The following is a 19,691-nucleotide window of genomic DNA, read 5'->3' on the forward strand; positions in this document are numbered from 1 at the left end:
GTCCCCAAAAAAGATTATAAAATCATTTATTTTTTCTATATTTTGTTCATATATTTGCTACGGATGCTCTATATGGGCAAGTAATTTTGTAACATGTTTCAGAAAAGTACAATAACTTTAGAATAGTGCTGTAAAATTATTATTGGAATTGTATGATTCTAATGAGGTTCCTTTTCATGAGAATTTTAAAAACAATAAGTTAATGGATTTATCCCAAATTCGAGATTACCAAGTTGCGATTTTCTCGTATAAATATTTGAATCGCCTGCTCACCCCCGCTTTTGAAAATCTTTTTACTTTTAATAGAGACTGTCATGATCATAATATAAGAAAAACTGATAACTTAACTCATGAGTTTAGGAGTACCACTCGGGCATCTGTCGTAATCCGGCATTATGTTCCCCATGTTTGGAGCATATTGCCCAACTTCATGAAAAATGCACCTAGTCTTCCGGCCTTCAAGTCAAGGGCAAAGAAGTTTCTTTTATCTCATGAGTGATTTTGCTGTGAAGCCCATTCCACGTCGTCAATCTATTCAAAACACTTCCCTGATTTGTTTTGCTGTTAATTTTTTTGTTTTCTGTCTACTTCTTGTCTTTTCCTCTATCGCTTTTTTCCTTTCCTCCTTCATCAGCTGAGTTTCTTTTGTGTTGAGTAGCGTGATATGAATTTGGTTTTAATTAGACGAGGGTTATAACATCACTTGCCCTTCCAACTTATTGCCTTTTTTGGCAGGCGAATAGTGTTTGTTTTCTTTTATAATGAATGTATATCTCATATATATATATATATATATATATATATATATATATATATATATATATATATATATATATATATATATATATATATATATATATATATATATATATATATATATATATATATATATATATATATATATATATATAGAAATCACCAATGCAACTGCACAAACACACACACACACAAAAAAATGATGATTATTCTTATATCACCAATATACAAAAGAACCACATCAGCCGCTTTAGAAAGTCAAAGACTTATTAGTAGTGGCTGATAAACATTCAATGAACAACAATACCGACAACATTAACAAAACAAAAACAAAAACGAAATGAAATGAGACCAAAATGTGGGAAAAAGAAAACAAAAGGAAAATAAAGAAGAAGTGTGACAAAGAGAGAGAAAAAATCCCACTTAAAAAACAAGACAATAAGCCTTCCCACCCAAACCCTTCACCCATTCTCTTCCCAGAAGGTCATTCCTCAGTCTACCCTTAAACTAGCTAGCATTTTCAGATAGCCTTATACTCGTTGGTAAAGAATTCCATACTACTGGTCCAGCAAACCTGAGACTACTTTTCATAGTACAATTTAATTTTTATCATTTTTAGTCATATGAGGAATTTCATTACATTCCCTACTAACTCGAATGTAGTACACATAAGCCATTACAAGTACAGAAGTCTTCTTCTATCAAAAGTTTGTGAACAATCTATTAGAAAAATTAGTTTACTTAATACCTTGTGACGGAGCAGTGGATGACGCCGTGCCGCTTGATCAAAGCTTCTCCGGTTCAATCCCAGCTGTCGCAAGGAATGTTTCCTTGTTGTCTTGTGATTAATTTTTTCTTCGTGTTTCTTACTTGAGATTCAGTTTAGTTGTAAGCTTCGCTATTTTTCTCAACGGATAATAGTTGTACAATTTATAATTGCACAATTTAATTTTATCATTTTCTTAAATAATACCCAAGGGAGGATCTTATGTGTGGAGAGAAGGTAGGATAGAAACATTTTCTGTTGAAATTGAGATTGATATAAGGTGTGGCGTGAGGAAAATTATCCTGTCAGTAGTTTGTTAGCTTCCAAGCGCTTCGTATGAGGATTTTACAGAAGCTTTTCAAAGTCTTCTCATGATGTTTCAGATGTGAATTTGAATCTTTTACCTAGAGGTGCTTTTAACTTAGATTTTTGAAATTTTATGGTTTCTTATGATCTTTTTCTCGCAGTAACAATACCTACTAGGATCATGGATTACTCTGCTACCCTGATTGACAATGTGTTTGTCTCTTCAAAGTATCCCCGAAAGGCGTTTTCTAATATTGTAGTGAATCCAGAATCTAATCATTTCCCAGTGGTATTTAGTATACATTTACGAGTTTCATGCCAGAAAAAGTAAAATAAAATTGTTTGAGATATTAAGTCTGAAAACGTTCGGATGATTAAAAAAGAAACAAGTGAAAAATCTTTTAAATTTGTCTTGAACCAGAAAAACCCGTGTGAAGATTTTGCGCAATTTGTAGCATCACAACTACTTTTATTGATACCGTTGATTTCATTATTTAATTGGATAGGTTAAGAAATTTGGGCCATATATTTCCACATTAGGGAGGGGAGTAAAAAATTTTGACAGTGTGAAGTTAAAAAACAATTCTTACTTCATAATATGTAAAATAACTGCAGCTAACACATTTTGCATGCAGACCCGTAATACTTAAGCTCAATGTAATCTTAATGCTTAAACCTATACTTAAACCTAACTTAACCTAATATAAGCTAAATGTAGTTCTTGACCGTTTTTCATTTAATTAACAAGTACCATTTTTTTAAATTTATTATAATAATATGGTCGCAGTTCAAAACCACATCTGTTGCCAGCCTTAAAAAAGTTTTTTTTAATGTAAATTTAAGATGAAGCCTACGAATTAATCACCAAAATAAAAATGCTAATTTCCAAAAAGACTGTTTTGGTAAGCACTTCTCCTCAGAATATTGCAGGAGGCAACACTGGATTATAAGACTTTGCCATTTGGATACCAAACTTCCCACATTATCAATATCCCTTTTCCTCTCAAACTAACTCTTATATCATCCCATCTATCCGTATACCATCTGAAATATATACACACAAAGAAACTGTTGTAGAACTATTCTAAAGGAGTTTTTTGAAGAAAAAAAATTGTTTGGCCAGAACAATAATCGAAAAATTTACACATTTATTAAAGGATTACCTTTCAAAAACGTATCGGCCCCCGGCCGCAATATAACGAAGTCCATGAAGAGACGTATTCAGAAGAAACTCTTCTGTAACTAATCCTAAAGCTGTTTTTGGCCCGCGTTCCTCCTCAAAAGCAACGCGGGGGCCGACCGCTGATTTTCGCTTCCTTGCCATTTACGTACTGGACTTCACACCAAAACTCACACAATGTTAATGTGACTCTTCCTTATTTTTCCCACATTAAGTCTGTTATCATTCCATCTGTTTGTTTTGACCATTAGAAAGGAAAAATGTTCCTAGAAGTTTATTAGTCTAATTTAAAAAGGAAAATTTGCTTTGGCTAAAGGTATGTCAAAATGTTGCTAGTTCGGGAAATTATTAGCACAGTAAGCAACTACCCCGGGATAAAACAGATGTACTCATAAATTTTTCTTGAAAACAATAATTTTAGAAATACAGTTATGTGTTTACCTTCAAGAAAAACGGTTATGTGTCTGCCTTTTTGAGACAAGTTTTTCCGTTCAATATTTTCTTTCAACATAGTCTTTTTTTACAGATCAAACTTTGTTTAGCCAAAAAGAAACATTTGGCCTTCTTGAAACAGTTTTTTATGAAAGTACAGAACCGGATCAAGGGTTGAATCGTATTTTCTAAGGTTAGGAAGGAAAAGTAAAGGTCCAATCAACCAATATATATAAAATATATATATAATGAATAAAAATATAAAATAAAAATATAAAAAATATATATATATATATATAATATATATATTGTTTATCGAGCAAATGTTAAAAGCACAATATTCGACGGAGTTTACCGTTCGTTTTCGCTTGGTCTCACTGTCACGCGTTACTTGTGCTCGAGAAACAGTGAGCACAAAGGTATTCGCTCTCAAATTCTCTTTTCGAAAAAGAAGATTTTCTTTTTCATTGGTTTGTTCGAACAGTCAGACCTTCAAGAACCAAGGTTTGGCAGCATTACTTTTCATAGCATTTCCCGCCTGTTACGTTTTTACCACCTTACCTAGGCTCATTAAAAAAAAAAAAAAACTTTAGAGCTTTCTTATGTTAGGCTAAAACTTTCACAAAGCAGCGAATCCTAAAAATTATAACAACTGATTTGTTTGAACAGTCAGACCTTCGAGAACCAAAATTTGGCTATATTACTTTTCATTAAATTTCTCTTCTCTTACCTTTTGTCAACTTACCCAGATTTAGTAAAAAAAAAGATATTAAGATCCTGGGGGGTTGTTTAGCCCAGGGCACTTAGTATCGAAAAAGTTGCCATAGAAACTTCAAAAGGGCTCATTCGATTGGAAGGTGAAAGGGCTAGTGCTCTTTTCAATAGTCGAAAGCAAATGGACACATTTCCTTAATGTGGGAAATTCCGCGAGAGTATGAAAGGTGTTATTTGAATTTTTCTATGTGCAAAAATTTTTAGGATGTTTGTGGCAGGATAAACTTTGATCGGAAGTTTTGCTATAAAATTTCCATGTGTTTGCCAAGTGCTTATGAGCTTTTGAGTTTGAGGAGTGGGGAAAAGTGCAATAGTGTCACGTTTTTCTCAGTATTCAATGGTCAACGTGTCTTTTATCATTTTGGGCTTAGCACTAAGGGATTTTACTAGCTATGATATTACTAGCTATGATAGAGCATAGCTGCCTATGTCCAATATTGCTTATACGCCCTTTTAATACCTGCATGCATATAGTTCTTCGTTTAATTGAAACTCCACCAAAACGTTCCCTAAAAGTTTCAACTTAACGTCATTAGTGTCGTTAGTTACAGCGACGTTTAGAATCAGCATTAAATGTATTCACAGAGTATCTTCTGGTTAGTTCAAATTCTGCAACCTATGAAGGAGTGAAGATGAAATTTTCAGTGAGCATTTCTGTTGTACAGATGACAACCTACCATCCGAATACAGGTTGTCAAAAGGGCATGTCAGAAATATCTCGAGTGTGAAATTAAAACTTATAACGCTTGTTGTGGGGGATGTTGAACTAACCAAAAGACAATATTTGCATCCTTCAACTATGGTGAACAATATCGTTATCTCCAAATTTTCATTGGAGGCGTTAAGAGAAATGATGAGCATGGAGGGGGAGAGGGCTGTTTGCTCTCAAATTGCTTTGACTCTTAAAAAGGGCACTATAACTTTCAATTTCAAATCAAATAGCCCCATATGAAGTTTATACGACAATCCATTCCATAAAAACCTTATATGCCTACATGACATTACAACCCTATCCCCAGGGCGCCGAGGGATTGCTTCACCCCTAGAGATTTTATTATATGTTCTTTGAACTATTTTTAACAACATCGCTATTTCATAATTTCAAACAGATGAGCTTGGTGAAAAGAGGGGTTGTCAGGGGGAGGGCGTAAAGGCCCTCCTTCACTTTTGACGCTTAAAAAGGAACTTGAATTTCTAATTTCCAACCAAATAAGCCTCTTCCAAAGACAACAAACCATCCCTTCCATAAAAACCTTAAATACCCCATCGCATAGCTTACAACCCTCGCACCTTGACTCTGTGTTTTGTATCAACCCAAAAAGCCTTGTTATATGATCTTTGGACTATTCTGAATAAAATTACTGTTTCGATGTAAAAATTTTCGATGTTAAAATTTTTCATTCGATGTATTTCAGGAAAACACGACGGTTTGGGGGGGACTACCTTCTCATCATTTTGACTCTTAAAACGGGCACTAGAAATTCAGATTACCAATCAAATGATTCCCCTCCGAAGTATATACAACCACCCTTTCTGTAGAAGCCTTATATGCCCCCGGGGCATAATAACCCTTGCCATGAGAGTTGTGGATCGGGGGTGTTTTCCTAAAAGACATTATTTCCGGACTCTTCAACTACAGTGAACACATTTCCATCTCCAAATTTTGGTTGGATGTCTGGGGGAAAATGGTGAGCGTGGGGGTGGTTGCTCTCAAATCACATTGACTCTAAAAAAAGTCACAATCGCTTTAAATTTTAAATCAAATGAACCCATCTGAAGTTTATGCGATCACCCATTTCATGAAAACAATATAGATAGATAGATGGATAAGTGTATTTCAAAAGCCTAAGGGTCATATACACACGAAAATATAAATAAATAACAAACAAGCAAGGAAATTAAACAACAGTTCAAATTACAAACACGCACAGAAACAGAATACAACGTGAAAATACCTAATCTAACAACAAAAGCAATTAATCATATAATTTTTTTCTTGATACAAAGGATTTATCTATATACACTTCCACTCGAAATATTTTGGTTGGGTTACTATTTTGCAGAATACCAGGAAGCATCAAGTTAATCCCATGTAAATATTTTCCCCGTAAATCAAAGAGCACCGGGCATTTCCGGAGAAAATAATCCAAGTCTTCATCCTCATCTTTACAAAGGGGACAAACATACCGCCTATTAGGACCAACTATCTTTTTTTTTTGTCGAATATTTTTGCCTGCTCTGGGTTGGAAGACAATTCGCCTTAAACTGAACCTAACGACGCAGAATCATACCCGGTAAATTAAATTTAAAATAAACTTCCTCTCCAAAACTAGATTTTGCCTGAATTATACCCCTTATATGACCCAAGGCCATGAATTACAACCCCCCCCCCCAGGGCATTGGGGGTTGCGTCAACCCTAGAGGCATTGTTTTAGTTCTTTAGACGATTCTGAGCAAAATCGCTATCTCACAATTTTAATAAGATTCGTTTGGTGAAGAGGGGATGTCGGAAGAGGGGAGGCTAGCTGCCCTCCATCACTTTTGACTCTTAAAGGGGAACTAGAAATTCCAATTTTTAACCGAATGAGCCTCCTCTAAAGTTTATACAACCATAAGAACCTTAAAAAAACCCCTGCGTATGACTTACTACCCTTGCCCTTGGGCTCTGGGTTTGTTTCAATCGCAAAAGCCTTGTCATATGATATTTAGACTGTTTTGAATGAAAGGCCTATCTCAAAATATCTATTAGATGCTTTTTGGAACAATAGGACGTATGTGCGGGGGGAGGGATAGCTGCCTTCCGATCCCTTTGACTCTTAAAAAGAGCACTAGAACTTTTGATTACCAATCCAATGAGCCCCCTCCAAAAAATAACCACGCTTTCTATAAGAACCTTATATACCCCAGGGCATAACTTACAACCCTTGCCCTGAGGGTTGGGGGGATTTTTTATCCTCAAAGACATAACTTACGGACCTTTCAAATACATTGAACAAACTTCCTGTTTAAAAATGTTCATTGGAAGCGTTTGGGGAAATGGTGGACGTGGGCGGGGGCTAGTTGCTCTCCAATTGCTTTCGACTATTGAAAAGAGCACTAGCCCTTTCACCTTCCAATCGAATGAGCCCTTTTGAAGTTTCTATGGCAAATTTTTCGATTCGAAGTGCCCTGGGCTAAACAATCCCCCCCCAAAAAAAAAACATTGTGCCAACATCGTTCTTTACTTGGGCAGCGCTGTTGCGCTGCCTATGATAAAATCTTTTTTATCAGAGACTTGAAAAGAATGAAAAGTGAATTTAGTAGCCTATATTATTTAGATTATATTATTTAAATGGTTCTGGTATTGTAAGGGATTGATTTATGTACCGGCTCAAAATAGCTCCTATCGGAATGAAGATACTTGTGGTTTTTTGAAAATGAATTGGATGAAAAAAGAGCTTAATTTGAGAAAAGCAGTTAATTAATGGGTGATTTTTAATGCTTATACTTCTGATGAGGCTGGAATAAATGATATAACAGTTCCATTTTTGCCATTAGTTGTCCCAGTTGTGTACAAGATCCTCAGAGCTAACGAGGACGATAAACAATGAATAAATCAATGGGGGAGACAGTTTCTTGCATTTCTAATTGAGCCCCATTACGTAACAAACTCCCGTTACTATTAATGTTTCTCCAAAATACACACTTTGTTCTTGTCCCGATTAGATTGGGCTTCAAGTCGCCTCCTTCTAAATTGAGCATCTCGTTTACGGTTCGTCTCAACAAACTCCCGTTACTATTAATGTTAGCCCAGAAATTATTTCTTCATTGTCTCTTCTGAATTATTTAGGTCTCCCATTTGGACTGTGGATATTTATTCCTTAAAGTCTTAATTTATTTAAGTAAAAAGTGAAATAATTTAAAATGTATTTTTAAACGTTACTAAAACTGTACCCCTTTCCAAACATTCTACGAACGCTGGTTCGATCCTATTACCCCTGGAGAAAAAGAGAAAAAAGAAGAAGAAGAAGGAAAGAGAATTAGTGCTACCCATGTAAAAAAAGTGAGTTTCCTTGTTGTTCAAGATGGGGGATTGTAAATCCTGTGCATCAGGTTTCTTACCATGGATTCCAATGACACATTTTTTTATTTTGATCTGATGCCGTTACCAAGGGGTCTCAGGCTCTCTTCTGGAATTCCCATAAGTTTGCTTTCGCAACAGACTTTTGGAATTAAGTCTTATCGAAATAATAGTTCCGTAATCAGCTTGAAACGCGAATTTTCCTCTCACTTGACAAAACACATTTTAAACTTTCGGTGACTGTTGGTTGTCATTTGCTTTTTAGTTGCAGCAATCGTTGTGATCATGATAGGCTTAACGTATACAATTCTTGAGATTTACTGTTTCTGTTAAATTTTCAGCAAAAAGAAAATTTTAATATTTTTTTTTACTAAATCTGGGTAAGTTGACAAAAGGTAAGAGAAGAGAAATTTAATGAAAAGTAATATAGCCAAATTTGGTTCTCGAAGGTCTGACTGTTCAAACAAATCAGTTGTTATAATTTTTAGGAAAGCTCTAAAATTGTTGTTTTTTTTAATGAGCCTAGGTAAGGTGGTAAGAACGTAACAGGCGGGAAATGCAATGAAAAGTAATGCTGCCAAACCTTGGTTCTTGAAGGTCTGACTGTTCGAACAAACCAATGAAAAAGAAAATCTTCTTTTTCGAAAAGAGAATTTGAGAGCGAATACCTTTGTGCTCACCAAAATTTTGTTTCTCGAGCACGAGTAACGCGTGACAGTGAGACCAACCGAAAACGAACGGTAAACTCTGTCGAATATTGTGCTTTTAACATTTGCTAGATAAACTATATATATATTTTTATATATATATATTTTTTTTTTATTTCATATTTTTATTTATTATATATATATTTTTTATTTGGTTGATTGGACCTTTACTTTTCCTTCCTAACCTTAGAAAATACGATTCAACCCTTGATCCGGTTCTGTACTTTCATAAAAAACTGTTTCAAGAAGGCCAAATGTTTCTTTTTGGCCAAACAAGGTTTTATCTGTAAAGAAAAGACTATGTTGAAAGAAAATACTGAACGGAAAAACTTGTCTCAAAAAGGCAGACACATAACCGTTTTTCTTGAAGGTAAACTTATAACTGTATTTCTAAAATTATTGTTTTCAAGAAAATTCATGAGTACATCTGTTTTATCCCAGGGTAATTGTTTACTGTGCTAGTAATTTCCCGAACTAGCAACATTTTAACATGCCTTTAGCCAAAGCAAATTTTCCTTTATAAATTAGACTAATAAACATCTAGGAACATTTTTCCTTTCTAATGGTCAAAATAAACCGATGGGATGATAACAGACTTAATGTGGGAAAAATAAGGAAGCATTGTGTGAATTTTGGTGTGCAGTACGTAAAAAAGTCCAGTACGTAAATGGCAAGGAAGCGAAAATCAGCGGTCGGCCCCCGCGTTGCTTTTGAGGAGGAACGCGGGCCAAAAACAGCTTTAGGATTAGTTACCGAAGAGTTTCTTCTGAATACGTCTCTTCATGGACTTCGTTATATTGCGGCCGGGGGCCGATACGTTTTTGAAAGGTAATCTTTTATTAAATATGTAAATTTTTCGATTATTGTTCTGGCCAAACAATTTTTTTTTCAAAAAACTCCTTTAGAGTAGTTGTACAACAGTTTATTTGTGTGTATATATTTCAGATGGTATACGCATAGATGGGATGATATAAGAGTTAGTTTGAGAGGAAAAGGGATACTGATAATGTGGGAAGTTTGGTATCCAAATGGCAAGGTCTTATAATCCAGTGTTGGCTCCTGCAATATTCTGAGGAGAAGTACTTACCAAAACAGTCTTTTTGGAAATTAGTATTTTTATTTTGGTGATTAATTCGTAGGCTTTATCTTAAATTTACATTAAAAAAGAAACTTTTTTAAGGCTGGCAACCGATATGGTTTTGAACTGCAACCATATTATTATAATAAATTAAAAAAAAAAAAATTTACTTGTTAATTAAATGAAAAACGGTCAAAAACTACATTTAGCTTATGTTAAGTTAAGTTAGGTTTAAGTATAGGTTTAAGCATTAAGATTACATTGAGCTTAAGTATTGCGGGTCTGCATGCAAAATGTGTTAGCTGCAGTTATTTTACATATTATGAAGTAAGAATTGTTTTTTAACTTCACACTGTCAAAATACTTTACTCCCCTCCCTAATGTGGAAATATATGGCCCAAATTTCTTAACCTATCCAATTAAATAATGAAATCAACGGTATCAATAAAAGTAGTTGTGATGCTACAAATTGCGCAAAATCTTCACACGGGTTTTTATGGTTCAAGACAAATTTAAAAGATTTTTCACTTGTTTCTTCTTTAAACATCCGAACGTTTTCAGACTTAATATCTCAAACAATTTTATTTTACTTTTTCTGGCATGAAACTTGTAAATTTATACTAAATACCACTGGGAAATGATTAGATTCTGGATTCACTACAATATTAGAAAACGCCTTTCGGGGATACTTTGAAGAGACAAACACATTGTCAATCAGGGTAGCAGAGTAATCCGTGATCCTAGTAGGTATTGTTACTGCGAGAAAAAGATCATAAGAAACCATAAAATATCAAAAATCTAAGTTTAAAGCACCTCTAGGTAAAAGATTCAAATTCACATCTGAAACATCATCAGAAGACTTTGAAAAACTTCTGTGAAATCCTCATACGAAGCACCTGGAAGCTAACAAACTACTGACAGGATAATTTTCCTCACGCCACACCTCATATCAATCTCAATTTCAACAGAAAATGTTTCTATCCTACCTTCTCTCCACACATAAGATGCTCCCTTGGGTATTATTTAAGTGAATCACTTACAGTCAAACCGATTCTGCCGTGGTTCTTTGAAGATCTACTCCTCACGGTAAGCTGATAGCCTGGAAAACTAGAAGACCATAGAGGACTAGCCTAACTCAAAATTTTTGCAAAGCGCCGTAATATGGAGATTTCGACAATTTCCAAAGAAAACCAAATGTCTCATCATACGATGAAGTAAGGTGGCAGTTACACGAACAAGCATTGAAACCAGCATTTTGCATTATTCCAAGATACGAGGAATCACAATATTTACTAAACTGCAAAGTTTTATAACTCACTCTAGACTCTTCATTCTCCAAACCCGAAATTAAATAACTATCAATATCAAACAGGCAGCTCTTCAATCGGCTTAACCTTGATGTGGTCCCGATTGATGCAAGGGTTTTGCGAGAATTATCCCACAATCAGACCCGACATTTTGCACTCGAAAACTATCCCTTGCCGTATTCAGAATGTGACGACAGCGTTTCGTTAGGGTCTCAGGCGCAAACATGCCTGACTTAGCAAGTTTAGCTTTGCTCTTGAAATCTTTCCTTGCCATTTCACTGATTCTAAATTTCACAATCACCGGTGTAATATCCCTTTGCCTTGTGTAGGAGAATTATTTAAACTGTAGAGGTAAATACTCTGAATGTCGTTTTGCGAAAGAACCGGTGACTCCCATTTTCTGTGTTATGATATTCATTGTTGTTGCTTTCAAATCTTTACCCGGTAACTACCTCACACTTTTGAAAACTAAGCTATCTAGGGGCTTTTCCTGTACAAAATCGTCTGTTATCCTTTCCATCTGCGGCACACGATTTTCTAATCCTCGAATTTCCGTTCAAAAAACTTTCTTATGTCTGTAATATGCTCTGAAACTTTGATGTAAACTCAAGGGATGCTGAAGCATAGATATCACTAATTATCGTCTCGTCCGATTGTTTTAATCTTTGTTTCTAGATTTCGGGAGAGTATTTGCCTTCTTCAAACACAAAATTTACTCCTTTTCCAGTTTTTTTTTGCGACGCTTCCTGTATATTAACTTCGTACGATACCAAACTTTTTTTCAGTAAGTCTTATTTCCTGTTGATCTCCATAGCAGAAAACAATGAAGTTTTCTCGACCTATGCTATCTGTAACGATTTACAGGACTCTGACGGCCATAACGGGAATCCTTGGAAATGAGTTAGGGGTAAATCAAACTGTTTAAAGGGCATCTTGAAGACAGAAACGAGAAAAAAATCAAAAAATCATTTATCTTGTAGTAAGCAGGCCCACAGATGGCATTGGCAATAACCGTCATGGCGGGTTGCCTGATGGACCATGGAGACCTGCAAAGGTTTATTCCATTGTACTCTGGCATCCATAGCAACGGCTATAATATTATCCAATTTTCCAAAGCAAATTGTTCACAGTGCTGTACAATATTGTACACAATTTCAATAGTTGCGCAATGAAACAAACATCCAAAAAAATCCTCTGTGAAAACTGGTCAAGCAATATTAACTGGTTTTAATCTTAATGCGCCAAAGACTGACAAAAGCCCGAATTTGTGTGTTGAATCATGCACCACTGCTGAAATCTGGAACACAAATAAAAAAATCTACATTGGCGTTAAGGCCCATTTGTTTAACTCTGATTATGTAAGGAAGTCGGCTGCAACTACGTGCAGACACTTTATTGGAACCCAAGATTTTTCTGCTTGTGCTTCCCATCTAAAATCAATCAATGATGACTAGCTTATGCCAGACAAAAACAGTTAAAACAGTCGTGGACAATGCCAGCAATTTTGTTAAAGTTTTCATCGTGTATTCTGCTTCATCAGTAACAGCGAAAGAGAGTGAACTACCAGTTTTTAGTGTTTCGGAAGATTTTGATGACGGTTTTGACTGTAATGAAGGCACTGTTGCCATAGGATATGTTTTTCATATTCCCGACAGCATAGAAAATTTTATCTCCTAGAGGATTTGAGTTGCTCCAGTCATACACTAAACCTGGTTGCACAAAAGGGTAGTGAGCGAGCATTTGTTAATGCTTCATTTCAAAGACCTTGTCAATCCGCCATGTGCAAATGCCAAAGCATATGGAATGTGATAAATACAAGAGCTGAGAATGTGCTAAACCGAGATACAGTTGCAGGAAAAGATATAGATGAAAATGAAAAAGTTTGTGATACCTTGGATGTGAAGGAAGATTTGTTTAGTGAGGAAGAATTAGCGACAGTACTAGAAGGATTAAAAAATAATAAGGCCCCAGGTGCTGATAGTATGATTAATGAGTTCCTTAAATATGGTGGCTCTGAGGTTAGGAATAAGCTACTGAAGATTATGAACATGATTTTTGAAAAAGGGGAAGTACCCAATGATTTTAGGAAAACCTTAATTAAACCACTGTATAAGAAAGGTGACAAGAGTGAATGTCGGAATTATCGAGGCATTAGTCTGGTCTCTGTAGGTAGCAAATTACTGAGTAATATGATACTTTTTAGACTGAGACATGCTGTAGACAAAGTTTTAAGGGAAGAACAATGCGGTTTTAGAAAAGGTAGAGGATGTGTCGACCATGTTTTCACTCTTAGGTTAATAATTGAGAAGTCCCTTCGTTGTCAAACACCTTTGGTCCTTAGTTTTATCGATTATGAGCAAGCTTTCGATTCTGTTGATAGAACAGCGTTAACAAAGGTCTTATCGTTATATGGTATACCAGAAAAATACATTAAAGTGATTTGCGCTATGTACGAGAATAATACTGCTGCGGTTAAGGTAGGAAATGAGGTTAGCAACTGGTTTTGTATTAAATCAGGAGTTAAGCAGGGTTGTGTTCTATCCCCCTTTATATGGATCATTTTGATGGACTTCGTCTTAAGGAGCACAGGAAAGGCAATTGGAGACCATGGAATCAAATGGGGAGGAAGAACGCTCCTGGACTTAGATTATGCTGATGATTTAAGCATATTAGATGAAAGTGTGAGCAAAATGAATGAATTTTTAGAGGTTTTACGAGTTCAGGGTGCTAAAATAGGCTTGAAAATTAATGTTAAGAAGACTAAGTCACTAAGGTTAGGAATAAGTGAAGATGAACAGGTGACCTTAGGTAACGAAAAGATTGATCAGGTTGGGAGCTTCAGTTACCTTGGTAGTATTATTAGTAAAGATGGTGGGAGCAGTGAAGATGTTAAAAGTAGAATAGCTAAAGCTCAGGGTGTTTTTTCACAGTTAAAAAAAGTTTGGAAGAATAGAAAGATAAGCCTACAAACCAAGATTAGAATATTGGAAGCTACAGTGATGACAGTGGTCAAATATGGCTCTGAAGCATGGACACTCCGAAAAGCAGATGAAAATTTACTAGATGTTTTCCAGAGAAATTGCCTACGGATTGTTCTGGGTACCCGGCTGACTGACCGTATTTCAAACAGTAGGTTGTACGAAAAGTGTGGTTCAATCCCGCTTTCTGGGGCTATAATGAAAGAAAGGTTGAGATGGCTAGGCCACGTTCTACGGATGAAGGATGACAGATTACCGAAGATTGTCCTTTTTGGCCAACCGTCTGGGGCTACACGGAAAGCAGGTCGTCCTTGTCTGGGTTGGGAGGATGTCATAAATAAGGATTTAAAGGAAATGGGAACTTCCTGGGAGGGTGTAAAGAGGGAGGCTTTAAATAGATTAGGTTGGAGGAGGAGCGTGCGTAGCTGTGTTGGCCTCAGGCGGCTTGGTGCTGCAGTGAGTTATTAGTAGTAGTAGTGTCGACAAGCTTTGGAAATTATTTGGAAGGCGCCCAGTCATACCAAATGCTACACGCTGAAACTCTCTCCATGGTATAGTAGAGTGTGTTGTAGATATATTTGATGCGGAAAAGTTATCCTGTGCCTGTGATGGACAGAAACTTTTAAAGTTGAAGTAGGTAGAGAAGAATCTGCTTAAGGAGTATGTGTTTATTACAAATCCATTTTGTCAAGCTTTAGATTTTTGGCAATGCAAAAAAAAAATGTTATTTTGGTTCTGGTTTGCCAGAACTTTATGGTTTGGAGACTAAACTAAAAGGACTTCAGAATATCCGTATTCTCAAGCATGCTTTGCCATTAGTAGAGGCCAATTTAGGTGGTTTGCATTGACGCTTCGGGCTTGTTTCTCAATGGAGTTGCAAATGAAAGCCTTCTGTGAACTAGTCATAGCTATTTGCTCTCACCGGAGTTTCAAATTACAATGGTTAAATCCAGCCTTGCAAGGGTAAAAACAACGAATAATAGACATAGTGAACTTGTTTGGACATGTTTATCTCTAGTGATGATCTGGCTGAAGGAGCTGAGAAGTCTGGTATAAATGAGACTACTGATTTATTGTCGCTTATGGAGATGACGATACTGCCAATGATCAAAAAGTAAATATAAGCACTAGTCTCAAAGCTGAATTCTTCAGATTTCTTCAAGACATGAGAAGGAGCCTCGATTCTCTGAAAAACTATTCAAGAGTTGGAAAACTGGTTAAAAAATTTAAAACCTCTCTCCCATCATTTGTACCTGTTGAGAGCCTATTTTCCACTGCAGGAAATGTATTGACTACGAAATGTATTGACTACAAAAAGAAATCACTTAGAAGACGCTAGGTTTGAGAAGCTTTTGTTACTAAAACGTAACAAAGCTGTCATGACTCCTCATTAAAATAAGGACTTTTTTAGACATATTTTTTCGAAGTTGTGGGATATCAAAGTGTGCTATCGATCATAGAACCATGGCAACTGTTTAGACGAAGTTTTCATTGTTTAAGTTCAGTCTTCATTGTCAGGTTCTGGTGCCAGTCATCTGTTGACAGATCTATCAATCTGTCAAAAAATGACCGGTCTTCATTGGTTCAGATTCCAGAATGTGACACCAGAATCTGTCAGTAAAGACAGAACTTTAGTTTTCTTTAGTAAATGTAAGCATTGTTCACATTGGTGTGATAAGCAAGGTTTCTTTACTACATCCGAATATATTAAAAGAGACACGTAAAGTTAATATTTTGTTCATTTTGACTTCCATATCTTTCTTGACGGGTTGACCCCATCAATTAAGCATTCTGATTGATGATGGGTCGGAAAAAAATATAACCGAGCTTCATTTTCCTTATTCCTCTTATCACACCAATGTGAACGATCCTTAATGCGGTGTTCAGACGGGCGACACAAGAAAAAAACATCTGAAAAAGGTTGGAAAGCCTATTTGACATAAAAGTTGGATATGCCCTGCTTGTTACGTCACTTGTCATGTTCACCAAATGAAGCCGCTATGAAAGTCGATACTGGTATAATTTTTAGACAGTATATATTTTTATAATGAATAAGAAGCTGATTTTTGTGTGTTTTGTTTGCTATAAAAGTTCTAATATGGTTGAAGCTGAATTGTTGTGTGTGGATCAGGGGCGTATCCGGGATTGTCGTTTGGGAGGGGGTTTTACCAAAAAAATTGTTCCGTGGAGGGGGTGCTACCAATAAAATACCCTCCCATGAATTTTTTAGAACAGCCTCGAGTAAGTTTCTCTCATGTCAACCTAACCATATTCTTTACCATGAAAAAAATGCCTTCAAGCCATGCACTTCTGTGCTTAAGTATGTATTCAAATACTAAGTACTCCAGTACAATTAGTAATGAGTACTTAGTAATGATATTTAAGTAAAATTTGGTTCAGTACGTTTTACTTATATTTAGAACTTTTTGGGGTACTTTACCCAATACTGATTTTTTCTTTCTATTCACCTATTTTATCTATTATATTTACCTATTTTATCTATTCTATTTATCTATTTTATCAATTTTTTAACGATTCAGCGCACCAAAATTGAGGACAAAATAGTGCTACCCAAGAAAGTTCACAATTTTTAAACCACCAAAAGAAAACTGTTAGAAGATCGTGATATTATGCAACGAATAAACTTAATTTTGGTTTTGCGTTTAAAACATATTTTAATTTTGATGTTCTTGGTAGTTTTAAAATATTTGAGCTGGGATAAACATGTGAAAATATTGGTATTATAAAATAATTTCATTAAAAATGTAATTAGAATTATTGTCGATTATAAATGAAAAAATATTAATAAGAAAAATGCAATAAGGTTCAACATCCAAAAACAATTAAGATAAATAATTAATTCTTTTTCTAGGGTTCTTTGGGCTATAGTCTTTTTTGCTGCGCTATTAGCTTCAGGATATTTCATTCTAACTGTTTACCAGCAGTGGGATAGCTCGCCAATCATTGTAACATTTGATGCAAAAGGACTGGCTGTTGATCAAATTGATTTCCCGACGATAGCCATTTGTAATGTCAATAAAGGATCTAAGAAAAAGCTGATAGAAGTTGCCAGCAGTCCCAGGTTTTGGTTACCTCATATTACTTTCTTGTTTACTATCTTAATTAAATTATTTCTTACTTACTCATAATCTTATCTTAAAATTTGCTTTCCTTTTCTAAATAATTAAAAAATGTCTTCCACAAAAATTTTTTTCAAGAAAAATAAATAGCATAGCAAATGGTAAAAATTAGAATTTACTTTAAACTAAAAATTAAGATAAAAGGAAATTAAACATTAAAACCTAAAATGATTATAAATAAGGTTATGTAATAGCAGTTCTAACTTAAAACGACCAAAAATTGCTCTGAAAGAATAAACAGAATCTAAAACAAGGAATATTTGAAATAAACAATTACTTCAAGTATATCCGAACAGAAAATACCAAAAAATTTCCTTTCCTTTTAATTCATTCAAACTCTTCTAGTTTGAATGAATCTGGCATTGTATAGACGATTGGTTGAAAAAACCGTCTTTAGTAATCTGTTATCCTTAATCAGCAGAACGTGCCCTAGCCACCTCAACCTTTCTCTCGTTATAGCCCAGAAAGCGGGATTGAAACACACTTTTCGTACAGTCTGCTGTATTAGATACAGTCAGTCAGTCTGGTACCTAAAGCAATCCGTAGGCAATTTCTATGAAAAACATCTAGCAAATCTTATTGGGTTTTCCAGAGTGCTTATGCTTCACCACTACCATCTTGGTAGCTTCCAATATTCTAATCTTGGTTTGCAGACTTATCTTCCTATTCTTCCAAACTTTCGTCAAATGTGAAAAACCCCAGGGCCTCGGTTATACTACTTTTAATATCTTCACTGCATCCACGGTCTACTTAGGTAAGTAAGGGTGTCCACTTGATCAATCTGATCATTACCCATAATCATCTTTTCATCTTCACTTATTCCTAGCATTAGCGACACAGTCTTCTTAACATAAAGTTTCAACCTATTCTCAGACCCCGAACTCGCAAAAGCTCCAAAGTTCATTCGTTTTGCTAACGCCTTCATAAACGATGCTTACAGCATCAGCTTAATATAAATTCAGGAGAATTTTCCCCAAATCCCCAATGGGGAAGCCAATGAGTTCCCCCATTGCCTTTGCTGAGTTGCTTAAGACAAGTCCATCAAAATGATCCATATAAATTTTGTTAGAGCTGCAACCTGCTTAACTCCTGATTTAATAAGAAAACAGCTAATCATCTCTTTTCCTACCTTAGCCGCAGCATTGTTATTCTCTTACATAGGACTAATCACTTTAATGTATTTATCTGGTATACCTTCACTAAGCCTTTGCTAAGCTTTAGACCTTCGCTAAAGCTCTTCTATCAGCTGTATAAAGCGCTTGCTCATAATATACAAAACTTAGGACTAAAGGCATTTGAAGACTCAGGCGATTCTCACTTAATAATATAAAAGTTAGCATTTGGTCCAAACATCCTCTGCCCTTCTTAAAAACATACTCTTCTTCTCTTAAACCTTTAGCTACAGCATCTCTAAGCCAAAAGGTATAATCATAGTAAGTAATTTACTACCTACAGAAACCAGGCTAATACCTCTATAATTGTCAGACTCATCTTATCTCCTTCTTATAGAGGGGTTTAATTAGAGTTTTCCTAAAATTACTGTGTTCTTTCCCTCTTTCAAAAATCATGCTCATAATCTTCGGTAGCTTATTTCTAACCTCATAACCACCATATTTAGAAAAATCATTTACCACACTATCATTTCTAATCCTTCGAGAGGGGGCTTGTTATTAGAGATAAATTTAAATCATATTAAAAGTTGTTTCTGAGAGATCTCAATGAAAAGTTCGCGTTTTTTGAGCCAAGACATAATCACGCCACTGTGGCAATATGTGACTAGCATACCCTAGCAAGCAATTCCAGAGAGGGAGGGTTGTTATTAGAGATAAATCTAAGCAATATTAAAAGTTATTTCTAAGAGGTCTTAGTGAAAATGTTTCATTTCTTTAACTGGGTGTTAGATTTCAGACCCCTCCGCCGAAAAAATCCTTTAACATCTCCCACCTTAACTTCAAGCTGCAGAATATGTCAGTCCAAGCAATTCATCCCACCATGGCAATATGTGTCTGGCCTGTGGCATCCCTGTGATGCCTATTATCATTCCTAACATATTTTTCAGATATTTTCTTGATAAAATAGTGGCTGAAGTCAATTTATTTGTGTTTTTGCAAGCCATCCCCCAACATAATACCCCCAAAGGAATTCACGCCACCATGACGATATTTGGCTGACTAGTGGTATCTTTGTGATACGTATTATCACTCTTA

At 35.4% G+C, this 19,691-nt stretch overlaps 1 protein-coding gene across 8 annotated transcripts in view; it reads left to right on the forward strand.

Moving 5' to 3' along the window:
* LOC136036513 (sodium channel protein Nach-like) overlaps positions 1-19,691 on the forward strand; it is a 128,296-nt gene that overhangs the window by 37,500 nt on the left and 71,105 nt on the right. For all 8 annotated transcript variants that reach the window (XM_065718809.1, XM_065718811.1, XM_065718814.1 and 5 more), the window contains exon 2: positions 17,217-17,426. The gene's annotated coding sequence lies outside the window, so the exon portion shown is untranslated. The remainder of the gene's footprint in view (positions 1-17,216; positions 17,427-19,691) is intronic.

Source organism: Artemia franciscana, chromosome 15 (genome assembly GCF_032884065.1).
Source record: "Artemia franciscana chromosome 15, ASM3288406v1, whole genome shotgun sequence".
NCBI classification, from domain to species: domain Eukaryota; kingdom Metazoa; phylum Arthropoda; class Branchiopoda; order Anostraca; family Artemiidae; genus Artemia; species Artemia franciscana.